The following is a 25,155-nucleotide window of genomic DNA, read 5'->3' on the forward strand; positions in this document are numbered from 1 at the left end:
AACCTGCAATCTTCTTCCTGACCTCTCCGCCCCCACCCCCACTCCGGCCTATCACCCTCACCTTAACTTCCTTCCACCCATCGCATTTCCAACGCCCCTCCCCCAAGTCCCTCCTCCCTACCTTTTATCTTAGTCTACTTGGCACACTTTTCTCATTCCTGAAGAAGGGCTCATGCCCGAAACATCGATTCTCCTGCTCGTTGAATGCTGCCTGACCTGGTGCGCTTTTCCAGCAACACATTTTCAGCTCTGTTCTCACTATCAAAAAGGTCTCTCTCACTGAGTGAATATTGAAGCAAAACACTCATTCAGGTACCTCCCCTATCTCTTCAGACTCCAGGCACAAGTTCCCTCCACTATCCCTGATCAGCCCTAGCCTTTCGTTGATCATTCTTTTATTCCGCACGCAAGGAATAAAAAACTCCTAGCTACCCTGTAAACCTCCAAAGCTATGCCAGAGCCTTCCTCAAACTTAAATACGCTTCCTTCTTAGTCTTAATCAGAAGCACCTTTTATCATCCAAGGCTCCTTCACCTTACTATTCCTTGCCTGTCTCAGTGGGACAATAAGTGCTCTTTAAACAGCCTCTGCATTTCTGTTATGCATTTCCCTTAGAACAATTGTTCACATTTTCTCCTCCACAGCTCCTGTCTAAAAGCAGTATAATTTTCCCTTCCCCAATTAAATACCTCTCTGTACTGTCTGTTCCTATCCTTCTCCATGGCTATGGTAAAGGTGAGGCAGTTATGTCACCAAAATGCTCTCCCATCAAGACATGGACAAGTATCCTAGGCCGTTGCCTAGCACCAAATCGAATATGGCCTCCCCCCTAGTCGGCCTATCTACATATTGAGTCAGGAATCCTTCCAGGACTCACCTGACAAAATCAGCTCCATCCAGACCACCTGCACTAAGGGGGTTCCAATCAATGTTGGGGAAGTTAAGTCACCCATAAGAATTCTGTTACATTTGCACCTTTCCAAACTCTACTGTCCAATCTGTTCTTCCATCTCTCTGACGTAAATAAATAAATCTTTAAAAGGTGTAAGGACAAGTTGAAGAGGCTGTTAAAAGCAAGAGTTTTTTTTATATTCACTAATAGAGAGCACAGGTGTGGTCCCAGTGGAGCTATGTTCAACCTGGTGTCCCACAGTTTAGCAAGGATGTCAAACCTGCAAAAGTGTGCAAGAACATTTACGAGAATGGTACCAATGAAGTGGTACTTCTGGAGAATAGAAAAGTTGAGGCTGTTCATTTTGAAGCACTGAAAATTAAGGAGATATTCGATAGTTATAATTATGAATAGCTTAATACTGAATATATATTTTCACAAAATGACATTATCTGAAAAATGCAGCATCTCAATATGCCTCCTTTGCAACGTACAAGCAAGAATCTCCAATTGCAATACTGTAAGGTCTTAATTTCTATTATTAGAAAATGTTGTCTTCAGGTCATTTAGTATCAATTTCTAGACTAGTTTAGTACCAAAACCATACATCATTACCTTCTAGACTGCAAGTAACATTTTTGGAACTTCACTATCAGCTTGCGGGGTGTAGGTGCTTTCACACATTCACTTTCTAGAATACCATATGGTAACAATTCACTGTTCTTCCCAACTGTCATCATATCAACTGACTTGTTGAAAAACAGTGCAAAATAATTCAGGCTGCAGAAGCAGGCAGACTGATTTGTTACATCACTGCGACAGAAAAGTTACACAAAAATTGGCAAAAGAATTACACTGGATTTGTGGAAGGATCATTTGCAAAAGAGAAGAAAACAATGTAATTCAAATCAATGCATCAGGCAGGGTCACAACTACTGAAGGAAAAGGAAGCAAAAACAAACTGGCCACTGAAAAATGTGCATGCATGAGGCAATGAATCAATTGATACCATAAACTAAATTAAAATACAGCCACCCTAAAAAGCTGTTAGGTTACGAGCATACTACAAATCACCCTGGTATAGCATATACAGAAATGCCAAATAACAGAACACAAGGTGCCACAAACAGGCTAACATACTCCAGGCTAACAAGTGAAAGGTCACCAGCTGAGCTACATAACCCACACCATCACCAGCCTCTACCCACGTCAGCCGTCTGCATTAGGGAACTGTATTAGAAATTAATGCATTGCGGAAATGACTTCACTCATTGCAAGTTAAAACAACATAATATAAAGACACACCATTCACCACATGATATAATCAGATAATTACAAAAACCTTCAGAAGCCAAGAATTTTGCCATTGCAAGGCAAAGTTACAGTGAATTTCTATAGCTGCATAATAGGCAAACGAGGCTATCAAGGACACAGGTCGCAGGTCACTGACCAAGTCCTAAAGGACATGTCAAACTAGGCTTGCAGCTGATGGCAACAGGACCAAAAGGATAAAAGGCTTCTTCGCTCTAATCCATCTGTCTCAGATGCATCTCATGATCAACCTTCGCTCCAAGCTATGCAACCACATAGTCATTCCAAGGATCCACACACGCTGATCAGCATGCTGCTGCATTCACTTCTGGTTTCTCTATCCAAAGTTGCCCACTGAACTCAAAGGTCTGTGCAGCAGCTGAAGAAATTAAAGGGAACATAGTTCACAACAGAGGACACACCTTGTTGGGAAAAAGTCCTGTTCTCACACTGAAAATATACCCTATCTAGATGTGTGGCACTACCTTCATCTGAAACAGGATACAGTAGCGCCTCAACTTACGAACTTAATCCGTTCCGGAACCCGGTTCGCGAACCGAAAAGTTCACGAACTGAATCAATTTTTCCCATTGTTCGGATAGCGTAAGAATGCTTGGACGGCTGTTCACAGCATACGCGCCAAAGACGAACTGAATGAGATCATGTGGGGCCCCGAGAGCTTTTGCGTTCAACAAGTGCGTAGCAAAGCAGAACAATGAAACCACGTGGTCGCACACGGGCTTTTTGCATTCATACCTTTGTTCGGACCTTGAATTTCATATGTACGTTGAAGCAAAATTTTATGTACAATCCTGTTCGTAAACCGATTTGTTCGTGAACGGGGTCGTTCGTATGTCGAGACGCTACTGTATATTCAGACCAAATTCACAGCTCAAAACTAAGTATCCACTTGGCATTGTAAGCCACTGGATGATGTGTATTCATTTACAATCAGTAACCTCATGCCAGTACATTCTTCAATCTACAGTTATCCACAAATCAGGAAACTAACCCCAATTCAATGGAGTGTAGTATAGCATACCAGAGTGGCACCAGGCATTCATAAAAATACAACTGCACAGGACTATATCCATGCTAGAAATTAGCAGCAAGTTATAAAAGGAGTTAAGCAAAGTTACAAACATTTGGGTCTAATTAACGATCTGGAGTTCGTACTATGTCCAGTCATGAATAATATAGACAACTAAACAGCCAGAGGTTCCATAAGCATCCTCATTCCAAATGAGCCAAACGCATCACTCCAGAAGACAAAGCAGAAACACCTGTAATGGAATGGATAATTAATCTCAAGTTTGCAAGGAGATCCCAAGTGTCACAAATGTCAGCCTTCAACCAATTCGCTTCATTGAAGGCACTGATACAGAAAAGGCTACAGTCATGACCTCATCAGAGCTGAAGCATTTGTGCTCCTGAAATGGTTGAAACCAAAGTCAAGTTGCTTCAGTACAGCTACATCAGCAGCTACTCAATGTGAAAAACTGACCAGGTTATAAGAATTTCAACAAATCCAATCTGGCCCATTACTACTCTATCAGTTTAGTCCCAATCATCAAAGCGAAGATATCATTGACAGAGCTATCAAGCAACACTTGCAAAGCAATAACCTGCTCATCGATACCATTTCAGATCTCACTACAAATTTGGGAAAAAATGTTAAACTTCAGGGGCAGTGACAAAGGTTAAAGTATGATCAAATTCTATCCATTTGCTTGGATCAATGCAGTTCCAACAACACCAGAGAAGCTTGACGACATTCAAGACAACAGCCTGCTCAAATGGTATCCCTCCACCACCGTAAGCATTCATTTCCCGACCCCAAATGCAGTGGTAATAGTGTATATGGTCTACAAGTTGCACTGCAGCAACTTCTAAGGCTCCTCAGACAGCACCTAGCAATCCTTCAACCTCGACTGCCAAGAGTAACGTGGGCCAAGCACATAAAGCAGCACAGCCTGCAACTTTCCCTCTAATCACACACCATTATGTCATGGGAAAAAGTTGACTCTCCAGTATCTGCAATCTTGAGTTGAAAAGTGTGGAGCTGGAAAAACACAGCAGGAAAGGCGGCTTCCAAGGAGCAGGAGAGTTGGCATTTCAGGCATAAGCCCTTCATCAGCAATAGATGAACAGCTATGCCCAAAAGGTCAACTCTCTTGCTCCTCTGCTGCTGACTGACCTGCCTATGCTTTTCCAGCTCCACACCCACCAAATGTGTCATGGGAGCACATTGCTGGTCTTTCAGTATCCTCTATCAAAATCTGGAATCATTTTCCTAATACTAGTGGGTCTAGCTACACGATATGACTGTAGTAGTTAAAGAAAGTGCTCCACACCACGTGCCTAAGAGCATGTAAGGATGGACAATAAATACTGATTGTACCAGGATGCTCACATCCTATGAATAAAGGTTGTAAAATTTAACATACAGAATTTATCATGCACATAACAAAACCTGAATTTGCATAAGTATGATTCAATTCTATTTGCAATGAAAAAGAAAAAATATAATTTAAATAGGACACTTTCTTGGGCTAACATCTGCCGATTTCCAAAAGGAGCAAGTTATTTTTAAAAAAGCATAAGGAATAAAGATATGCAAAAATAAATGCTTACCCTTCCTGAAGAATATTTTGGTTCTGAAATATTTGAGTCTTAACTAACAGCTCCTATTTTTGAAAGAGCAATATAAACTTGCCAGTAAAACCAACTTGTTGGAAATACTTCAACTATTCAAAGCGAGATACAATTTGATATTAATATGGCAAAATCCCATAACTTCACTACAAAAACTGAACCTTTTTATTTGTAAGGCTTAACAATTCCAAAATTGCTTGGACCAACTCAGACACTACTAGCCAAATATAAACTGAATAATTTAGTTCAATAAAATCTCTAATATGGTGTAAAAGTTGTTCATTAAACCTAATCAACTTTGTGCAGATTTATAAAATTTGATTATTTTCTATGACTAAAGTTTTACTTCAAATTCATTTTTCATTTCAGAATTGCAGTGTTACTAATGAACTGACAATGGTCTCAGAACAAAGAGCACAAAATATATTGTTCAATCTTTCAATTCTGCTCAGACCAAAAAGATTGTTTGAAGCAATGGCTGCAATAACTACACTCCAAATAAGGAAGGAACAAATTAGGACTTGCCAGAAATTTACCATGTGCATAACAAAACATGAGTTTACATGAGTATGGAACAAATCAACTTGTAATGAAAAAGAAAAATTTCAATAGGAGACTTTCCTGACTGACTAATCATGGGTGCCAGGATAAGTTACAGCAACAATATCCTTAGACTTACATTTTAGACAGCTTTCCATTCTAGGTCTAAGGAAATTAATTTTATTCAAAAATAGAAAATGTTAGAAAAACTCAAGTGGGTCTGGCAACATCTGAGAAGAGAAAGCAGAACTAACATTTCAGCTCTTCTTCAGAATTGATTCTGAAGTTTGGGTTTTTAAAAAATTGTGTATCTGCTTAGCTCTACACAAAATTTGAAATTTAGGTCACCCAGGGTTAAAAGTACGCTAATCAATGACAGCTTATATTCAGGATAACATGGCCGGTCCAACTTCGGCCTATTCCAGACTGTTTATCTTTGTTCCTTACTCAGTCTGGGTGCAGGTCATTAAACAGACAGCAGTCATTTAAAATTAATAATTTCCCATTGTTTGGGCAACAACTGACCAGACATCTAATAGATGGTCAACAGATATTTCTCAGCTTTTTGGACAATAAAATAAGTCTCTTTAGACATGGTCTAAGTTACTTGTAAGTAAATGCATTAACTGATTACCAAGCAAAACTATTTAAAACAAAATTCCAATTATTCCTTTCAAAACTAAAGCTAGTTTCTTAAAATATAAAGTAAACCATAAAAATCAGATGTCCCTAAAACAATCTTTCAATTAAAAACTTAGCATTTTTTTTAAAAATCAGTATATCAGCTTTTGTAACAAGAAAGTAAAACAGACACCAGTGTGCGAAAGGCCACAATAAAGCTTGCCTATTGTTTCATGTTCCCCTCCATATGACAAGGCCAAAGCTTGGATGGTAGGTCAAGTTATCAGATTGTAAAGCTTCCTTTTGCAAATTAGAATGTAATAATTAAAATCCAATACTCTGAATTCAGCTCTTGTCTGAGGGGATTGTCATATGAATGCTTCAAATAAAGCCACTGATTGCTGTCTCATGACTGAACAGATCTAACATTAATATTCCTCAACAACATTCAAGTACAAGTTTAACTCACCAATTGAGAAGAAAATATTTATTTAATTCATACCAACACATTTCTACTACTGGTTTGTAGGGATCAAATGGAGACCATCAGAACATTTAGAATTAGATTTTACTATCACGTGTACTCAAGTATAGGAATACATTAGTACAGTGAAAGGTGCATAATGTCACCATTCCCTACGCCACCTTGGCTACAAAACCAACATCTTAAAAAGAAAATAATGTTTAAAAAAAAAGTCAAAAGGTAAGAAAACATTTATTGATCAAATTCATCCCTAGAACAAAATGGCCCAGAAATCTCAAAATCCTTCTCTGACCCAGTCATTGCTGTACAAACATGAATTTGAGGATACTAAAAACCAAAATTGTCAGGTATTATATTAAAACACCATTGGAAGAATAATTGGGAAACCTCATAACTTATGACCCTCACATCAGCAAAAATTATTTATATCAATGAGGAATAAGTTGGTAAAAGCACAAAGAAAATTTACAGCCCAGGAACAGGCCCTTTGGCCCTCCAAGCCTGAGTCGATCAAAATCCACCATCTAAACCTGTCGCCCAATTCCTAAGCATCTGTATCGCTCTGCTCCCCACCTACTCATGCATCTGTCCAGATGAATCTTAAATGAATCTACCATACCTGCCTCTACTACCTCTGCTGGTAACGAGTTCCAGGCACCTATCACCATCTGTGTAAAGTACTTGCCACATATATCCCCCTTAAACTTTCCACCTCTTACCTTGAAAGCATGACCTCTCGTTATTGAATCCTTTACCCTGGGAAAAAGCTCGTCTCTATCCACCCTGTCTCTACCCTTCGTGATTTTGTAAACCTCAATCAGGTCCTCCTGCAATCTCTTTTTTTCTAATGAAAATAATCCTAACGTAATCAATCCCTCTTCATAGCTAGCACCTTCCATACCAGGCAACATCCTCATAAACCTTCTCTGCACGCTCTCCAAAGCGTCCACATCCTTTTGGTAATGTGGTGGCCAGAACTGCACACAGTATTCCAAATGTGGCCGAACAATTTTAACATGACCTGCCAGCTCTTATACTCGATACCCCATCTGATGAAGGCAAGCAGACCATATGCCTTCTTGACCACTCTATCCACCTGTGCAGCAATCTTCAGGGTACAATGGACCTGAACTCCCAGATCTCTCTGCTCATCAACTTTCTCCAAGGCTCTTCCGTTTACTATATAATTCGCTCTAGATGTTTGCAGGTGATCATTCACTAGCCCTGTGTGGCTCAATGTAAGGAGCTGTTGTGTAAACTCTTAAGAACTAGCGATTTTAATTCCAATATTGCCCAGAGTGAACCAAGAACTTCTATCGTGCAGAAATTTAAAAGAAGCAGTGTTTAAGGTGAAATACTGGGCAGTGTGACAGGGCAACAGAGCTAAAATTGACTGGATCCTTTTATTCATTTGTAAAACACTGATTTAGTCTGAACTGGGGCACTGCGCCCAATATCAACATCACATTTGAGGAAGGTTGTAAAGGTTTTACAGAGAATGCTGAAAGGAATCAGGTGAATGATTCCAGGAATGAGAAACATCAGTTACATGATTACAGATTCAAAAACTGTGGTACTTTTCCTTGGAGAAGAAAGTTTTATTGGCAGATTTGCTAGAAGTTTTAATATCAAGAACAATTTGGTCAAAAGTAATGAGAGAGAAATGTTCCCCATTTGCCAAAGGACCAAAAATACCAAAGGGCACTGATTTCAAATGACTGGAGAAAGCAGCATCATCAATGCAAGGTAAAATCTTTTTAAAGGCAGCAAGTGATTAAGATCTGGAATATACTGTGCGAGGATATGGTTGAGGGAGTTTCAATCATGGTTTTCAAAATGGAATTAGATCATTCTTTGAAGGGAGAAAAGGCAGTAGAGTGGGACGAGATGAGGTTTCCTTGCAGAGATATGCCATGATGATGACAGGATATCTGGCCTCTTCTATGCTGTAATCACTATGATTTTATACAAGAGACTGTTCTTTTAAATATATAAACAGTAAGCTTAGGTGCAGAACCATGTCCTGCATCAACACAAACTAATTGTTAATTTAGGTTATTTATAAGGGCAGTGGCTTTCAAATTCGTGTGAAATCATCTACAAAAATCTTGAAGAAAATAATCGAGCATCCGTAAAACAGGAGTGACTAAGCAAAAGGAAAATAGCTCTCATTACTATTTTAAAGAAAAGTAAACAAATATTGATATCTGATCACAATCTACCACTCAGTGGTCTGATGTATTTGAAATACCTTCCCCAAAATAAACTTGTCCACAATCACACATAAAAAGTGCTAACAGATAAGATGGCACCCCAATTTCAGAGGTGAATTTCTGCCAAACTGTCCGAGAGATGGCAGGTACCACGCTAATGCGGAGATAAGAGAAGCACAAGGTTAAGAGGCTTTAGCAGTCAGTTTCAGATCAAATTTGACAGAAGAAAAGGCAAAGACCAGATTAGCAGACATCTCTTTTAATTGAAAGCTTGGAGAGTTTTTAAAGCAACATAGAAATAGTCTGGTAGCCAAGTCACTGCGGTGCTGACAAAAAGATATGACAGGGTAAACAGTCACAGCTTCCTGACACTCCAATCAAGAGGGTCCAAGCTGAGCCATTTTGGAACAATTCAGAGCGCCTTTGAGAAACAGCCAACATCTCAACTCCGACTGCCACTCGGTGACCAAATACTGGTCTGCACAAGAATAAGTTAGCGATTTCATTCAATACAGCCTCCTATACTCACTACTTCACAAAAAGAGGACAAAAATTAAGCTCGACAGTCAAGTACAATACCGAGGGAAGATGGTATTGTTGGAGATGCCCATCATTAGGACGAGGCCTTGAAACAAAGCTCAGTCTGCTCTCAATAGAGGACATAGAACCATTCAGCACAAGAAAGGGCCAGAGAGTTTTCAGAAGATTTGTAGCTCAGGTTGAGGTTCTGGGTGTAGGTTTGCTCACTAAGCTGGAAGGTTCATTTTCAGACATTTCGTCACCGTACTAGGTAACACCTTCAGTAAGCCTCCAGACAAAGGCTCACGAAAGATGTGTCCTAGTATGGTAATGAAATGTCTGAAAATGAACCTTCCAGCTCAGCGAGCATACCTACGCCCACAAGGAAGGGCCCTTTGGCCCACAATGTCGTATCAAACATGACAACAAATTAAACTAATCCCATCTCCCTACACTTGGTCCATATCCTATCATATCTGCCTCCACTATCACCACCCCTGGCAGCATGTTCCAGACTCCTACCACTCTGTAGGATTCTTGCCCCTCACATCATCTTTGAACTTTCCCCCTCTCACCTTAAATGCATGCCCCCTAATTGTCGACATTTTGACTCTGGAAAAATGATTCTGACCATCGACTCTAACCAGGCATCTCAATTTTATAGACTTCTATCAAATCTCCCCTCAGCCCCTGCCACCAGAGAGAAAACAACCCAAGTTTTTTTCTCGCCTCTCCTTATTGCTCTACCCTCTATTCCAGGAGCATTCTGGTAAATCTCTTCTGCACCCTCTCCAAAGCCACTACATCCTTCCTGTAACATGATGAGCAAAATTGAGCACAATACTTAAGCATTGCCCATCTGCAACATGGCATCCTGACTCTTGTACTCAATTCCCTGATCAATAAAGGCAAGCATGCCATAAGCCTTCTTTACCATCCTACCTGCTTGCGTGGCTCAAGGAGACAAAGAAAGAACTTATTCACTACTTTGAGGATCTCCTTCAGCATTCTGGTCAATATTTATTCCTCAAACAACCCACAGAAACAGATTACATTGTCATTTTTCACAGTCTGTCCTTTGAAATGAGGATGACATCGCCAGGCTGCATGATGTGATCCTTCAAGTGACTCAGCAAGCTCAGCCTGAAACAACTACTGTTAGAAGACAGGGGACAGTGGTTGCTCTGAAAAATTGGTGTACTCAAGCCAGGATTCTATTTTCTGCCTTCTTCCATTAGCTTTCCTCAGTTTATGCAGTCAATTTCAGGCTGGGTTGGGGCTTGATGGTCGACGTGCTGCTCGAAGATAGGAGGCAGAAAGAGGCAAAGCTATTTGTAGTAGGCCTCAAAAAAAAACTGACTAAAGGACAAAACAGCAGTGGTCACCAAGCATGTGCACTTTCCATCATATCAAGAGATTTCTAAAATTGTCCCAAGTATACTTGATCTCTGGTAAGATGATAAACAAAACCTGAAAGTTAAGATTTCTGGTGAGTTTCGGATAGAAATTCTGAATATTCGTCCCACCCCTTCAAAGCATTTTTGCTGCCAAACACAAATATTGTTTGGCACAAGCCAAAGTCTAAATATGATACTGACACATTAGACATCAGCTGCAGCATTTCAAAAAAGTTAGAAATTTAACATCTTTTCACATTAACATAAGATGCAGGGTTAGTTTACAGAGGCAAAAAGACAGCACAGATTAGTTTAAAACATGCCAGTCAACGTGCACATATCTTGGATGAGATGATGCAGTTCTCAACACAAAATTATACAAATGGCTCACTAAATTGAAATGTGGGAATCATGTTCCTCCAGCATGCACTACTTAACTGAACTGCGCAATTACTGTGCTTTTCCTGAGAAATTAGGTTTAGTCATGACTTGCAAGCTCTTGTTTTACTACTATGTTAGATTGTTACCAGATTTAGAAGCAATTTTACATTGTACATGGAAATTACAATTACAATTAACAGACTTTATAATGAGCTTTCGTACTTAAAGAACCCTAATGCTCCAAAATATTCCACTAAAAATTTCTTCTCCTGTTCTCAGTTATAGCGGCATAGAAATGTACAGCATGGAAACAGACCCTTCGGTCCAACTCGCCCAGGCTGACCAGATATCCCTACCTCATCTGGTCCCACTTGCCAGCAATCGGCCCATCTCTCTCCAAACCTTTCCTATTCATAAACCCATCCAGATGCTTTTTAAATGTTGCAGTTGTACCAGCCTCCACAACTTCCTCTGGCAACTCATTCCAAACACCTACCACCCTCTGCGTGAAAAAGTTGTCCCAAAGGTCTCTTTTATATCTTTCTCCTCTCAACCAAAACCTATACGCTCTAGTTCTGGACTCTCCTCCTCCCCCCCCCCACCACTCCTGAAAAAAGACTTGGTCTATTTACGCAAAATATGTCGGGCCTTTGAAGAAACTTCTTTCCAGTCATTTCCATTGGCAGCAGTGAAGAGTGCCTCAGGTTTCTCAGCACTCAGAGCCCAGAGGCTGAGCTGAATGTGAAGATGGAAAGCATACTGCAGCAATACTGAAGTGGATTGATGAACTGTGTTCGTGATGAACTAGAGGGCAGTTGAGCACAGTTATTTTCTCAGTAAGTTTCTGTAATGTGGAAAGTGCAGCCTGCAAAGGTGTAAATAAAACCAACAGCAGCTTTCCAAAGAGGATTGGATGGATACTTAAAGAGGAACAATTGCTTGTATTATGTTGGACTGATTGGATCGCTCCTCTGAGAAGATAGCACTGAGGGCACGAATGGCCTCCTTCTGAGAATGCTGAAATCCTTCATTTTAATGACAACAAAATAATGTCAGTGTGATAACGTTCATTGACAGATCAAACACGATATTGAGTTTAGCTCACTGGATGAGTCAAACTGAAACACTCACAAATTTATGACAGACGAGCAATCCGTCATCATTCTCATTTATTGGGAAAGTGGTTACTGGAGACAGGCTCACCTTCTCTATTCGTTTACACCCAGTGACAAACTCAAATGTCTTTTCTCAATTAAACCTACCAGCTTCTCGCTTGTGAGGTGACCTCTCTTCCCAATCATACATGGGAGTCTAATCCCACTCACGGCCTAGGGGAAAGGCATTCCTGAACCTTGCACAAACTCATTGGCATTATCTTAATGAGAGGTCGGCTCTGTAACCTCAACAGAACAATACCACTTCAAGCCAAGTCTTAGAATCATAGAGATGTACAGCACAGAAACAGACCCTTCGTTCCAACTCATCCATACGAACCAAACATCCCAAACCAATCTCATACCATCTGCCAGCACCCGGCCAATATCCCCCCCAAACCCTTCCTATTCTTATACCCATCCGAATGCCTCTTAAATGTTGCAACTGTGCCAGCCTCCACCACTTCCTCTGGCAGTCCATTCCACACACGCACCACCCTCCGTGAAAAAGTTGCCCCTTTTATATCTTTCCCCCTCACCCTACAACATATGCCCTCTAGTTCTGGACTTCCGGACCCCAGGGAAAAGATTTTGTCTATTTACCCTATCCATGCCCCTCATGATTTTATAAACCTCTAAGGTCACCCCTCAGCCTCCGATGCTCCAGGGAAAACAGCCCCAGCCTATTCAACCTCTCCCAATAGCTCAAATCCTCCAATCCTGGCAACATCCTTGTAAATCTTTTCTGAACCCTTTCTAGTTTCACAACATCCTTCTGATAATTCAATGCCGATAAATGTGAGGTGATTCACTTTGGGAAGAATAACAGGAAGGCAGAATACTGGATCAATGGAAAGATTCTTGACGGTGTGGATGCGCAGATGGATCTTGGAGTCCATGTCCATAGATCCTTGAAAGTTGCCATCCAGTTTGATAGTACTGTTAAGGTGGCATACGGTGTGTTAGGTGTTATTGGTAAAGGGATTGAGTTCCGGAGCCGTAATGGCATGCTGCAATTATACACTAGTTCCGCCGCACTTGGAATATTGTGCATAGTTCTGGTGACCCCATTACAGGAAGGTTGTGGAAGCATGGAAAAGGTGCAGAGGAGATTTACCAGGATATTGCCTGGTCTGCAGCAAGGTCTTATGAGGAAAGGCTGAGACACTTGGGTCTGCTCTCATTAGAGAGAAGGCGACAAAGAGTGGTAGAGACATACAAGATGATCAGAGGATTAGATAGGGTAGACAGTGAAAGTCTTTTTCCTAGGATGATGATGTCAGCTTGTACAAGGAGGCATAGATTAGATTAGATTAGATTAGATTACAGTGTGGAAACAGGCCCTTCGGCCCAACAAGTCCACACCGACCCGCCGAAGCGAAACCCACCCATACCCCTACATTTACCCCTTACCTAACACTACGGGCAATTTAGTATGGCCAATTCACCTGACCCTGCACATCTTTGGACTGTGGGAGGAAACCGGAGCACCCGGAGGAAACCCACGCAGACACTGGGAGAATGTGCAAACTCCACACAGTCAGTCGCCTGAGGCGGGAATTGAACCTGGGTCTCTGGCGCTGTGAGGCAGCAGTGCTAACCACTGTGCCACCGTGCCGCCCACGAATAGCATAGCTACAAATTGAGGAGTGATTGATTTAAGACAGATGTCAGAGGCAGGTTCTTTACTCAGAGTGGTAAGGGCATGGAATGCCCTACCTGCCAATGTAGTTAGCTCAGCCATGTTAGGGGCACTTAAACAAACCTTGGATAAGCACATGGATGAGGATAGGATAGTGTAGGGGGATTGGCTTAGATTGGTTCACAGGTTGGTGCAACGAGGGCCGAAGAGCCTGTTCTGCGCTGTACACTTCCACGTAGGAGGGACAGCAGAACTGCACACAATATTCCAACAGTGGCCGAACCAATGTCCTGTACATCCGCAACATGACCTCCCAACTCCTGTACTCGATATTCTGACCAATAAAAGAAAGCATTCCAAATGCCTTTTTCACCATCTTATCTACCTACGACTCTACTCTCATGGAGCTATGAACACACACTCAAAGTCTCTTTGTTCAGATACTCCCTAGGACCTTACCATTAAGTGTGTAAGTCCTGCTAAGATTTGCTTTCCCAAAATGCAGCACCTTGCATATATCTGAATTAAACTCCATCTGCTACTCCTCAGCCCACTAGTCCATCTGATAAAGATCCTGCTGTAATCTGAGGCAACCTTCTTCACTGTCCACTACATCTTCAATTTAAATGATTTATATAAATGATGAAAAGTAGTGGACCCAGCACCAGTCTGAAAAACAAACCTCCTCCAGCACCCTCTATCGCCTACCTTTGAGCCAGTTCTGTATTCAAATGGTGAGTTCTCCCTGTATTCTGTGAGATCTAACCTTGCTAATCAGTCTTCTATGGAGAACCTTGTCAAATGCCTTACTGAAGTCCATATAGATCACATCTACTGCTCTGCTCTCATCAATCCTCTTTGTTACTGCTTCAAAAAAACTCAATCAAGTTTGTTAGACATGATTTCCCACAGACAAAGCCATGTTGACTATCCCTAATCAGTCCTTGCCTTTCCAAATACATGTATATCCTGCCCCTCAGGATTCCCTACAAAAATGTGCCCACCACCGAGGTCAGGCTCACCGGTCTATAGTTCCCTGGCTTTTCCTTACCACCTTTCTTCAACAGTGGCACCACGTTTGCCAACCTCCAGTCTTCCTGCACCTCACCTGTGACTATCGATGATACAAATATCTCAGCATGGGGCCCAGCAATTACTTCTGTAGCTTCCCACAGAGGACTAGGGTACACCGATCAAGTCCTGGGGATTTATCCACTTTTATGTGTTTCACGATATCCAGCACTTCCTCCTCGGTAACCTGGACATTTGTCAAGATGTCACCATCTATTTCCCTACAGTCTATATCTTCCATGTCCTTCTCCACAGTAAATACTGATGCAAAATACTTGTTTAGTATCTCCCCCATCTCCTGCAGCTCCACACAAAGGCCGCCTTGTTGATCTTTGAGGGGTCCTATTCTCTCCCTAGTTACCCTTTTGTCCTTAATGTATTTGTAAAAACTCTTTGGATTTTCCTTAACCCTATTTGCCAAAGCTATTTCATGCCCCCTTTTTACTCTCCCGATTTCTCTCTTAAGTATACTCCCACTGTCTTTACACTCTAAGGATTCACTCGATCTATCCTGTCGATACCTGAGATACGCTTCTTCCTTTCCACTTCAGGTGCAAGTACCGAGGGACAGATTCTGCAGTACAAGTTCTTTGGGAAAGATAGAACAATAAGGAAATAAAAAGATTACAGATTGTACAAATAAATTAGAAAGCAGAGAAATAAGAAGTTCAGAGCAATACTCCTTCCAACCCAGCTGGCACCTAGCCTCTTCAGCCAGTGTGTGGTGGGTCTGTGGAATTCATTGCCACGGAGCCCAGCGGAGGCTGGGAGGTTAAGTGTCTTCAAGGCAGAGATTGATTCTTAATCTCGCAAGGAATTAAGGGAGACGAGGGGAGTGCGGGTAAGTGGCGTTGAAATACCCATCAGCCAGGATTGGTGGAGTGGACTCAATGGGCCGAATGGCCTTAGTTCCACTCCTGTGTCTTATGGTCTTTTTCTTAACCAAACCCTCAATTTCTCTAGTCATCCAGCATTCCCTACACCTAACAGTGTTTCCTTTCACACTAATAGGAATATACTTTCTCTGGACTGTCATTATCTTATTTCTGAAGGCTTCCCATGTTCCAGCCATCCCTTTACCTGTGAACATCTGTCCCCACTCAGCTTTTGAAAGTTCTTGCCTAATATTGTCAAAATTAGCCTTCCTCCAACTTAGAACTTCAACTTTTAGATCCGGTGTATCCTTTTCAGTCACTATTTTAAAACTAATAGAATTATGATCACTAGCCCCAAAGTGCTCCCCCACTGACACTCAGTCACCTAGCCTAGTTTATTTCCCAAGAGTAGGTCAAGTTTTGCACCTTCTCTAGTAGGTATATCCACATACTGAATCACAAAAGTTTTCTTGTACACACTTAAATTCCTCTCCACCTAAACCCTTAACACTACTGCAGTCCCAGTCTATGTTTGGAAAGTTAAAATCCCCTACCATAACCACCCTATTATTCTTACAGATAACCGAGATCTCCTTACAAATTTGTTTCTCAATTTCCCTCTGATTATTAGTGGGTCTATAATACAATCCCAATAAGGTGATTATCTCTTTCGTATTTCTCAGTTTCACCCAAATAACTTCACAGTGTATTCCCAGAAATACACTCTGTCAGCACAGCTGTAATGGTATCCTGTACCAAAAACGCCACTCCCCTCCTCTTTTGCCTCCCTTTCTATCCTTCCTGTAGCATTTGTATCCTGGAACATGAAGCTGCCAGTCCTGTCCATCCCTGAGCCACGTTTCTGTAATTGCTATGATATCCCAGTCCCATGTTCCTGACCATGCCCGAGTTATCTGCCTTCCCTGTTAGGCCCCTTGCATTGAAATAAATACTGTTTAAATTATCAGTGCTACCTTATTCTCTGGTTTGTCCCTGCCTGTCCTGACTGTTTGACACTTTTTCTCAACTGAACCAGTCTCAGATTGATCTCTTTCCTCACTATCTTCTATCCATTCCCCCTGCCACCTTACTAGTTTAAATCCTCCCAAGCAGCTGTAGCAAATCTCCCTGCCAGTATATTCATCCCCTTCCAATTCATGTGCAATCCATCCTACAGGCCACTTCTACCCCAGAAGAATTCTAATGATCCAAAAATATGAATCCTCCTCCCATAAACCAGCTCCTGAGCCATGTATTCATCTGTTCTATCCTCCTATTCCTACCCTCACTAGCTCGTAGCACTGGGAGTAATCCAGATATTACTACTCTCGAGAGTCCTTTTTAAATTCCTGCCTAACTCTATATTCTCTCTTCAGAATCTCACCCTTTTCCTTTCCTATGTCACTGGAACCAATATGTGCAATGACCTCCTGCTAAGCCCTCTCCCCCTTGAGAACATTCTGCACTCTTGCTGAGACATCCTTGATCCTGGCAACAGAGAGGCAACATACCATTCTGATTTTTCGTTACTGGCCACAGAAACATCTGTCTGTGCCTCGGACTAGAGAGTTCCCAATCGATCTCTTGGAACCCGACATACTCCTCATTGCATGAGAGCCAATCGCAATACCAGAAACTTGGCTATTCATTTTTCATTCCCTTGAGAATCCATCACCCCATATATTTTCCAAAACAGCATACTTGTTTGAAATGGCAAACACAATCGATCTCTTGGAACCCGACATACTCCTCATTGCATGAGAGCCAATCGCAATACCAGAAACTTGGCTGTTCATTTTTCATTCCCTTGAGAATCCATCACCCCAAATATTTTCCAAAACAGCATACTTGTTTGAAATGGGGACAGCCAGAGAAGACTCCTACACTACCTGTCTGCCTCTCTGAACTTTCCTAGAGTTAACCCTTCAACCTGACTGTATCTGTGACCTTTCTCCCCTACTATAACTGCTATCCATCACATCCCCTTGCTCTTGTAAATTCCTCATTGCCTCTGTCGCTCCAACCGATCCATTTGATCAGATAGGATTTGTAACCAATGACATTATTGCAGATATAATCTTCCATAACATGTCAACTCTCCCTAAATTCCCACATCCGATAGAAAGATCGCATCACTCTTAGGGCCATTTTTGCCTCTTCCAATCTACAGACTCAGAAAATAGTACTGTCTTAGTCCTCTACAAAACACTGCTCCAGGCTACCTTAATACTTATGGCTTATATTTTTAGATTTAATCAAGAGACATATCTCAATAAAACAATCAAGAAAGAACCCACTCTACTCACGACTGCAGATTTACAGCAAGGCTATACTTAAAACTATTCACTTATCTGTTTCTGTGCTGTGACCCCTCCCAAACAGGTTCCTCCAAGATCAGTTGTGAATTGTGGAAATTTTCCTAGACGCACTCCTATGTCCAGCGATACATGAATTCAACAGCAAAGGCTGTAACTGCGCAAGTTCACCGCTGTACCAGTTAGCAGAGTGGGTTTCTTTCTTTCTCTCCCTCCTGCACTGACCTGACCACGTGCTGCCTTTGTCTGTGCCTCTCCTGTGCCAATGTTTTGACTTTTGCTTCCTCCAAAGTTCCAAAACAATGCAACAGCATATAAAACAGTAATGCTGCTCCTGGAATTCGAGGAAATCACCTCCAACACCTAAAATACTTCAAAAAGTAGCCGGTTACAACCAGAAATCTTTCCCTTCCTCTATCTTGGATTACCCATTGCAGATCTTTACAAGACTATATAGATATTATTTGAACAATTAAACAGCTTTAAATCAACACATGGCTCCTTAAGAGTCAACTGCCTTCTTGCATCTTGTACATGTGAATCGAGATGGAATTAGCTCGCAGATCTGTAATGATTTCAGTGAATAGCAGAGGAGCCTTGTGGGGCTAAATAATCTCAATTACCATCAGGAGAGTATGATTCCAAGTTTGGTCCGATCGCATTTCCAACTAGAGTCACTGTCCATTGATTAGGAAACATCTGATTTTCTCCAATTAAGACCAGGGACAAACGCAGTATATTGTAGCAGTTTGGCTGAAAATGGCTAACTCTCAAAAACCAGGCATTGCAACAGCATTCAAAGCCACCAGTTAAAGCAGTACCATTATACATATCTTTACCATTAATGATAAAGAACTTGCATTCCAATGAGTGCCTTTTATGGCCCTGTAATTCAAAAATGTTTCAAAACCAATTTGTGCAGTAAAATCTTATTAACAAGAGATTTGTTGACATGGCTGAAGAATAAATGCAAGTCATATCGTAGAACAAAAGAGAAGTGCAGCACAGGAACAGGCCCTTCCGCCCTCCAAGCCTGTGCCAATCATTATTCTCTCATTAAACTAAAAAACAAACTTTCTGCCCTTATCCAATCCATATCCCTCTATTCCCTTCCTATTCATGTAACCATCCAAATGCCTCTTAAATGTCACCAACGTGCCTGATTCTGGCAGTGCATTCCAGGCGCCTACCACTCTGCATGAAAAACTTCCCTCGCACATCTCCCTTAAACTTTCCCCCTCGCACCTTGAACCTGTACCCTCTTGTAATTGAAATTTCAACCCTGGGAAAAAGCCTGGACAATTCTCTACCTTTTTCTCCTTTCTTTCTCTCTGCTCCACCCCCACCATCTCTCTCTCTCTCTCCCTTCTGTGTCGCCACCACCCCCACCCCTGTAATTCTACATGATGTACATTTCACATACATTTAAGAACTCATTCTGCAGGTGATATCTTCAACTTCTCAATACTGCAGTTAGTCTAAATTGTGTTTTCGGCACAGGCCTTGCCCTCTGGGGAGACAGTCTCTGATACATATCTGGGACAATGAACTTAAGTAAACAAAAGCACAATAAAAACTATCATTTGTTAGTCCTCAGAATAGGATTTCCCTTCATGAAATTGAGAAAGAAATATAAACTATTGGCCTTCTTGTAAACTGGCACCAATGTGCTTCAGGATAAATGAATGCAAGTCAATAAACTGTGGTGCTTTTCCAGTAGACTTCTTCTGATCCTTTTAATTCTGCTTCACAAATTATTTCTATTACAAACACCAGACTCCATGCAGAGATTGCATGAGCCGCTACATAGAACAAACAGGCAGACAACTACCAATCCACTTTCATGATCAACTAGCCACTAAATGCCACAACCAACTATCCTTAGTATCTATACAAACCGACAAGGATCACAAATTGGACTGGGACAACACAACAATAATAGGACAAGTCAAATAGAGGACAGCCAGAGAATTCTTAGAAGCTAGGCACTCATCCACAGACTCCATCAATAAACATGTTGAGGTCGACGCAATATACTGACCACTGATACAAACTGTAACCGGCACCCGAGCTATAAAACTTTACACAAACCTTGCATTTACTAGTGTTACATCCCAATGTGCTATATAAACTCCACATAACAGAACTGCCCAGGCATAACATCAATCCAAAACTTCAGGAACAATGTCTAAAATTATACTGCTTCAAGGTTTTTTTTTATTTCTAGTGGGCACATTTCACACTGTTCATTGAAATCCTGATGACAAATTTGGGGAAATACTTTCATACTGTAATGGATGCTTTAAATCTTTAAAGCATGAGTGAAAATTCAATTTAGGAGATACATAAATCTTTTGAATTGTAAGTCGCTGCTAAAAGTTAAGAATTTTAAAGTTTAATTAAAACTGCAATAAGGCACAATGTCCACCAAGTCACAAACAAATATTGGACAATTTAGTGTTACTCTATTATTTTAGGTGCTCAGCTCCCAAAGCTTAGTAAAGGTCAACAACCTTTTATCTGAAATCCGGAAATCTGAAAAGCTCCGAAATCCGTAGGTTTTGTCGTGAAGTTTTTTTTCTCATTAACAAGGTTGTTTGGTGCGAAAACAGTTAACCCAACTCCAAACCCACTCGATGCGTGTCACTCAAATGCGACATGGGTGGGCGTGGTCCAGCACTGGCAGGCCTCAATTCTGTCTCAGTGATCATAGTACTCAGTCTGCAGTTCAGTAAGATATTTTTAAATTTCACCTTCAAACTGTCACTTATTCTGAAATTGAAAAAATTCTGAATTCCGAAAACCAGCTGATTCCGAGCATTTCGCTAAAGGATTGTGTCCCTGTACTGTAGCACCTCACACATTTAGATTACATTTAGATTACATTACAGTGTGGAAACAGGCCCTTCGGCCCAACAAGTCCACACGGACCCGCCGAAGCGTAACCCACCCATACCCCTACATTTACCCCTTACCTAACACTACGGGCAATTTAGCATGGCCAATTCACTTGACCTGCACATCTTTGGACTGTGGGAGGAAACCAGAGCACCCGGAGGAAACCCAAGCAGACACGGGGAGAACGTGCAAACTCCACACAGTCAGTCACCTGAGGTGGGAATTGAACCCGGGTCTCTGGCGCTGTGAGGCAGCAGTGCTAACCACTGTGCCACCGTGCCAGCAACTTTCATTTGAGTTAAAATGAGAATGTGTACAGGGTATGAGCAGATTGGGAAAGAGTTGGGTTTTGAGTTTTTGTGAAACAAGAGGTTCAGCTGAGCATGACTCACATCAGATAACTTGCAGTTAATGGGGTGCTGGAGGCAAGGGTAATGGGTTAAACAAGGTGGAAAAGCATTCATTATGTAGAGCCATTTAACAATACTGAAAGCATTAAGTATGTAAAGTCACTTAACAAGGGGAAAGTATTCATTATATGAAGCCAGTTAACGAGGTCAAGAAGATTCATTGTGGAACAGCAGATGGCTTAATCTTTCCTATTGATACTCGTTGATTCTAACAGTCACCCAATCAATATGTATGTTGCTTTATCTGGATGCTCTTCCGTATAAATGACTATATAATTCATTAAGAAACTGCTGTTCCAGAGAAGACTAGTGAATCAGTGGTTAGCACTGTTGCCTTACAGCACTAGGGCTCTCTCTCCAGGGCCCTGAATAAAAATTAAAGATTAAAACTATACTGTGTCTCTGAGTGCTTTGCTTCGACTGAGGGGGAAAACGGCGGGACGTTAAAAGTAGAAAGTGAACTTTCAACCTCAAATAGCTACATGCAAAAGCACTGACCTTTCACCTCAAACTCAAAGTTCAAGAACAGTCCTAGCCGATGAGTTGACTTTTGGGCTACTAAGCAAAAATAATTGAATTCGTTCTACCTCAGCTCTCAGGCAGCATGGAAACATATTGCAGAGCCTGTAATTTAGTAGGAACAATAATCTCAACACAGCAGAAATAAAGCAATAAAAACAGAAGTTGCTGGAAAAGCTCAGCTCAGCAGCATCTGCGAAGAGAAATCAAAGTTAATGTTTTGGGTCTGGTGACCCTGCTGAACCCAAATTGTTAACTTCGATTTCTCTTCACAGATGCTGCCAGACTGGCTGAGCTTCTCCAGCAACTTCAGTATTTTGTTTCTGATTTACAGTATCCACAATTCTTTCTGGTTTTAGTCAGAAACAAAGCAACAGAGAAATTTACACAGGTGTATTTTGAGAATGATTTTGAGAGGGCAGCATGATATTAAGACAAAGCATGGACTTTGCTCTGAAACTGCTCGTTCTGAACCCAACTTGGGACGATTGATTGTTGGCACAAAATCAAGAGCGTTCCACTCCAAGACTGATATACAGCAAGATAAAATTCACCTGATTTGTTTTTAAATGGATGTTACACCAAACAATTCTTGGTCAAGAATTTGTCTTTGGATAAACAGTCTTAGTTTGTGGATAGAAATGAATGCACATCTTGCAACGTAAACATACCAGAGTGCAGAACTATGTTGGTGGGATAATACTGTTGGTGCCGATCTATGTGCGATCAGCTGCTTTTCTACTTCTGTTAGCAAATAAATTATCCACAGAAGTAACACAGGCAATTTATGCAATAAATGACGACCCAGCACACAACAGCAACCTGATGTAATATGCACCATACACCTTATTATGTTCTTCCAAACACACATGCAAATAAGACAGACATTTAACCGCAAGACATCACACTGAATAGAGTTAAGTTTTACTGTTGTCAAAAAAATTCATAATTGGTTGATAATCAAGAGTTCTCATGCTAAAATTGTGGAATAAATTTGGGGGGGGGGAAGAACAGGAACAAAAAGAGTTCATTCGTTGTACTAAAATTCTGAACGACAAATATTTGAATATAATATGTGAAAATGGAAATCTGATACTGAAAACTTAAATTCTGCGTCAAATGGACTTCAAAATAGCCATTGCGTGTTTCCAGAAGAGATACATTTTAAAGTCAGTTACAAAATACTAGCTAAAACAAAAGACATCTGCAAAAATCTTGTGCAATATTCTACACTTTGAAACAATTATGCCAATTAGGAGGTAGCAAGTTTGTTGATATTCACCTGTAGCAGATAACCACTGATAATGACCCTGCAACAGACACTGTTCATCCAAGTTGCACTGATAAAACACCAAAACTTTCTCAACAATGTAACCTGATAAGGAGTAATAACTGTACAAGAGCTGGGGAAGTGACCAAAGGAATGGTGAAAGGTTTCTTAACAGAATCTTATTAGCTGCAGGCATCCTGAGACAAACAAAGGCTTCTTTTCAGTATAAAAGAATTTAAGACTATTTTCACTCTACTTGCTTCTTCTCCTGGTCTGCAACAATAATTACAAAGATTGAAATTAATCTAGAAAGTGTTAGATTTACCCAACTGCCCCCAAGGCAGACATGCCAACAAAACGTGTGCAGAGGAGAAACCAAACATTTAGCTCTTAATGTATAGCACAAGCATGCGATTTTTGCCTCTCCTTGGAGAGGACTGAGCAATTTCACAAAATTAACCACCCAGTAAGCAAGCAAATCAAACAACCAACTGATTAAGTTACATAATTTAGTGAGACATGTTTGATGCCCAAATACATTAAACAAGACATCACAAGAGGTACTGAGCTTTCAAACATTACCCATACAACAGAAAAAGTTCTCATAAGCCACCTGAACAGCAAGTTACTGACATACTTACATGTGAATAGGAGATGTAGATCATTAGGTCCTGCAAGCCTGGTCACCATTCAATACGATCATGGCTAATCAGTTTGTTCTGAATTCCACATCCGATCCATCCCTCATAACCTTTAATTCCTCAGATATTTGAGAAGATTTGCAGCTGAGGTTGAGGTTTAGGTTGCAAGTTTGCTTGCTCAGCTGGTAGGTTTGTTCTTAGACATTTCATCACCATGCAAGGTAACATCATCAGTGAGCCTCCAGCAAAGCACTTGTGTTCTTCTGTCCTGCTTTCTGTGTGTGTCTCTTGGTCTGTTACTGTGGGTATTATCACTTCCAGTTCTTTTTCTCAGGAGATTGGTAAATGGGGTCCAAATCAAAGCGTTTATTGATGGAGTTCAGATTTGACGCCAGGCGTCCAGGAATTCCCGTGTCTTTTTTTAGCCGTCCTAGGATGGACAAGTTGTCCCAGTTGAAATGGTGTCCTCCTTTGTCTGTGTGTAAGGATACTAGTGATAGCTGGTCTTGTCTTTTAGTGGCTAGCTGGTGCTCGTGTATCTTGGTGGCTAGTTTCCTGCCTGTCTGTCTGATTTAGTGTTTGTTATTGCATGGTATTTTACACATGATATGTGTTGGTACATGGCCCTTTAGGTTCATTAGTAGCTGTTTCAGTATGTTGGTAGGTTAGTGGGCTACCATGATGCCAAGGGGTCAGAGTACTCTGGTCATCATGTCAGAGAGGTCTTTGATGTATGGTAGTGTGGCCAGAGTCTCTGGGTGTGTTGTATCTTCCATGTTTGAGTTCATTGTTAAACAATCAGCAGACTGTGCTAATCAGTACCTGTTATTCTTGAATACATTGTACAGGTATTTTTTTTCTGCTGTTAGTAGTTCCTGGGTGCTGCAGTGGGTTGTGACCCATTTAAATAATGTCCTGATGCAGCTCAGTTTGTGGGTGTCAGGATGATTGCACCTGTAGTTGAGTAGGTGTCATATACATAGCGGACTCAAAGCTTGGGTTGGATTGTGGGGAGGGATGTTCATTCTAGTCTCTGCATAACTGCTTCTGCTAAGAATCCGGACATTGGTGATCCCATGGGTGTCCCGTTGATCTGTCTGTAGGTCTTGTCGTTGAAAGTGAAGTGGATAGTGAGGCACAGATTACTAGTTTGAGGATGCTGTCCTTGTTAATGGAGTTGGTGCTGCCTGGTGTTTGTGCCCTTGGTTTGTCAAGTAATGAGGTCAGTGTTTCTTTGGCCAGGGTGAGGTTAATTGATGTGAATAAGGCCATCATGTCGAAGGAAACCATGACTTCATTGTCTTCTATCGTGGCATCTTGATGATGTTCAATAATTCTTGGGTGGAG

The 25,155-nt window shown here is 41.2% G+C and overlaps 1 protein-coding gene across 5 annotated transcripts in view; it reads right to left on the reverse strand.

Annotated features, from left to right (window-relative positions):
• The window catches only part of shoc2 (SHOC2 leucine rich repeat scaffold protein), a 141,450-nt gene that overhangs the window by 104,819 nt on the left and 11,476 nt on the right, over window positions 1-25,155 (reverse strand). Inside the window, exon 1 of one of the 5 annotated variants that reach the window (XM_043713095.1) lies at window positions 23,809-23,831. The exons of the other annotated variants lie outside the window; for them this stretch is intronic. The gene's annotated coding sequence lies outside the window, so the exon portion shown is untranslated. Of the gene's footprint in view, window positions 1-23,808; window positions 23,832-25,155 lie in introns of those variants that run through there. 5 annotated transcript variants of the gene reach the window in all.

Source organism: Chiloscyllium plagiosum, chromosome 22 (genome assembly GCF_004010195.1).
Source record: "Chiloscyllium plagiosum isolate BGI_BamShark_2017 chromosome 22, ASM401019v2, whole genome shotgun sequence".
NCBI classification, from domain to species: Eukaryota; Metazoa; Chordata; class Chondrichthyes; order Orectolobiformes; family Hemiscylliidae; genus Chiloscyllium; species Chiloscyllium plagiosum.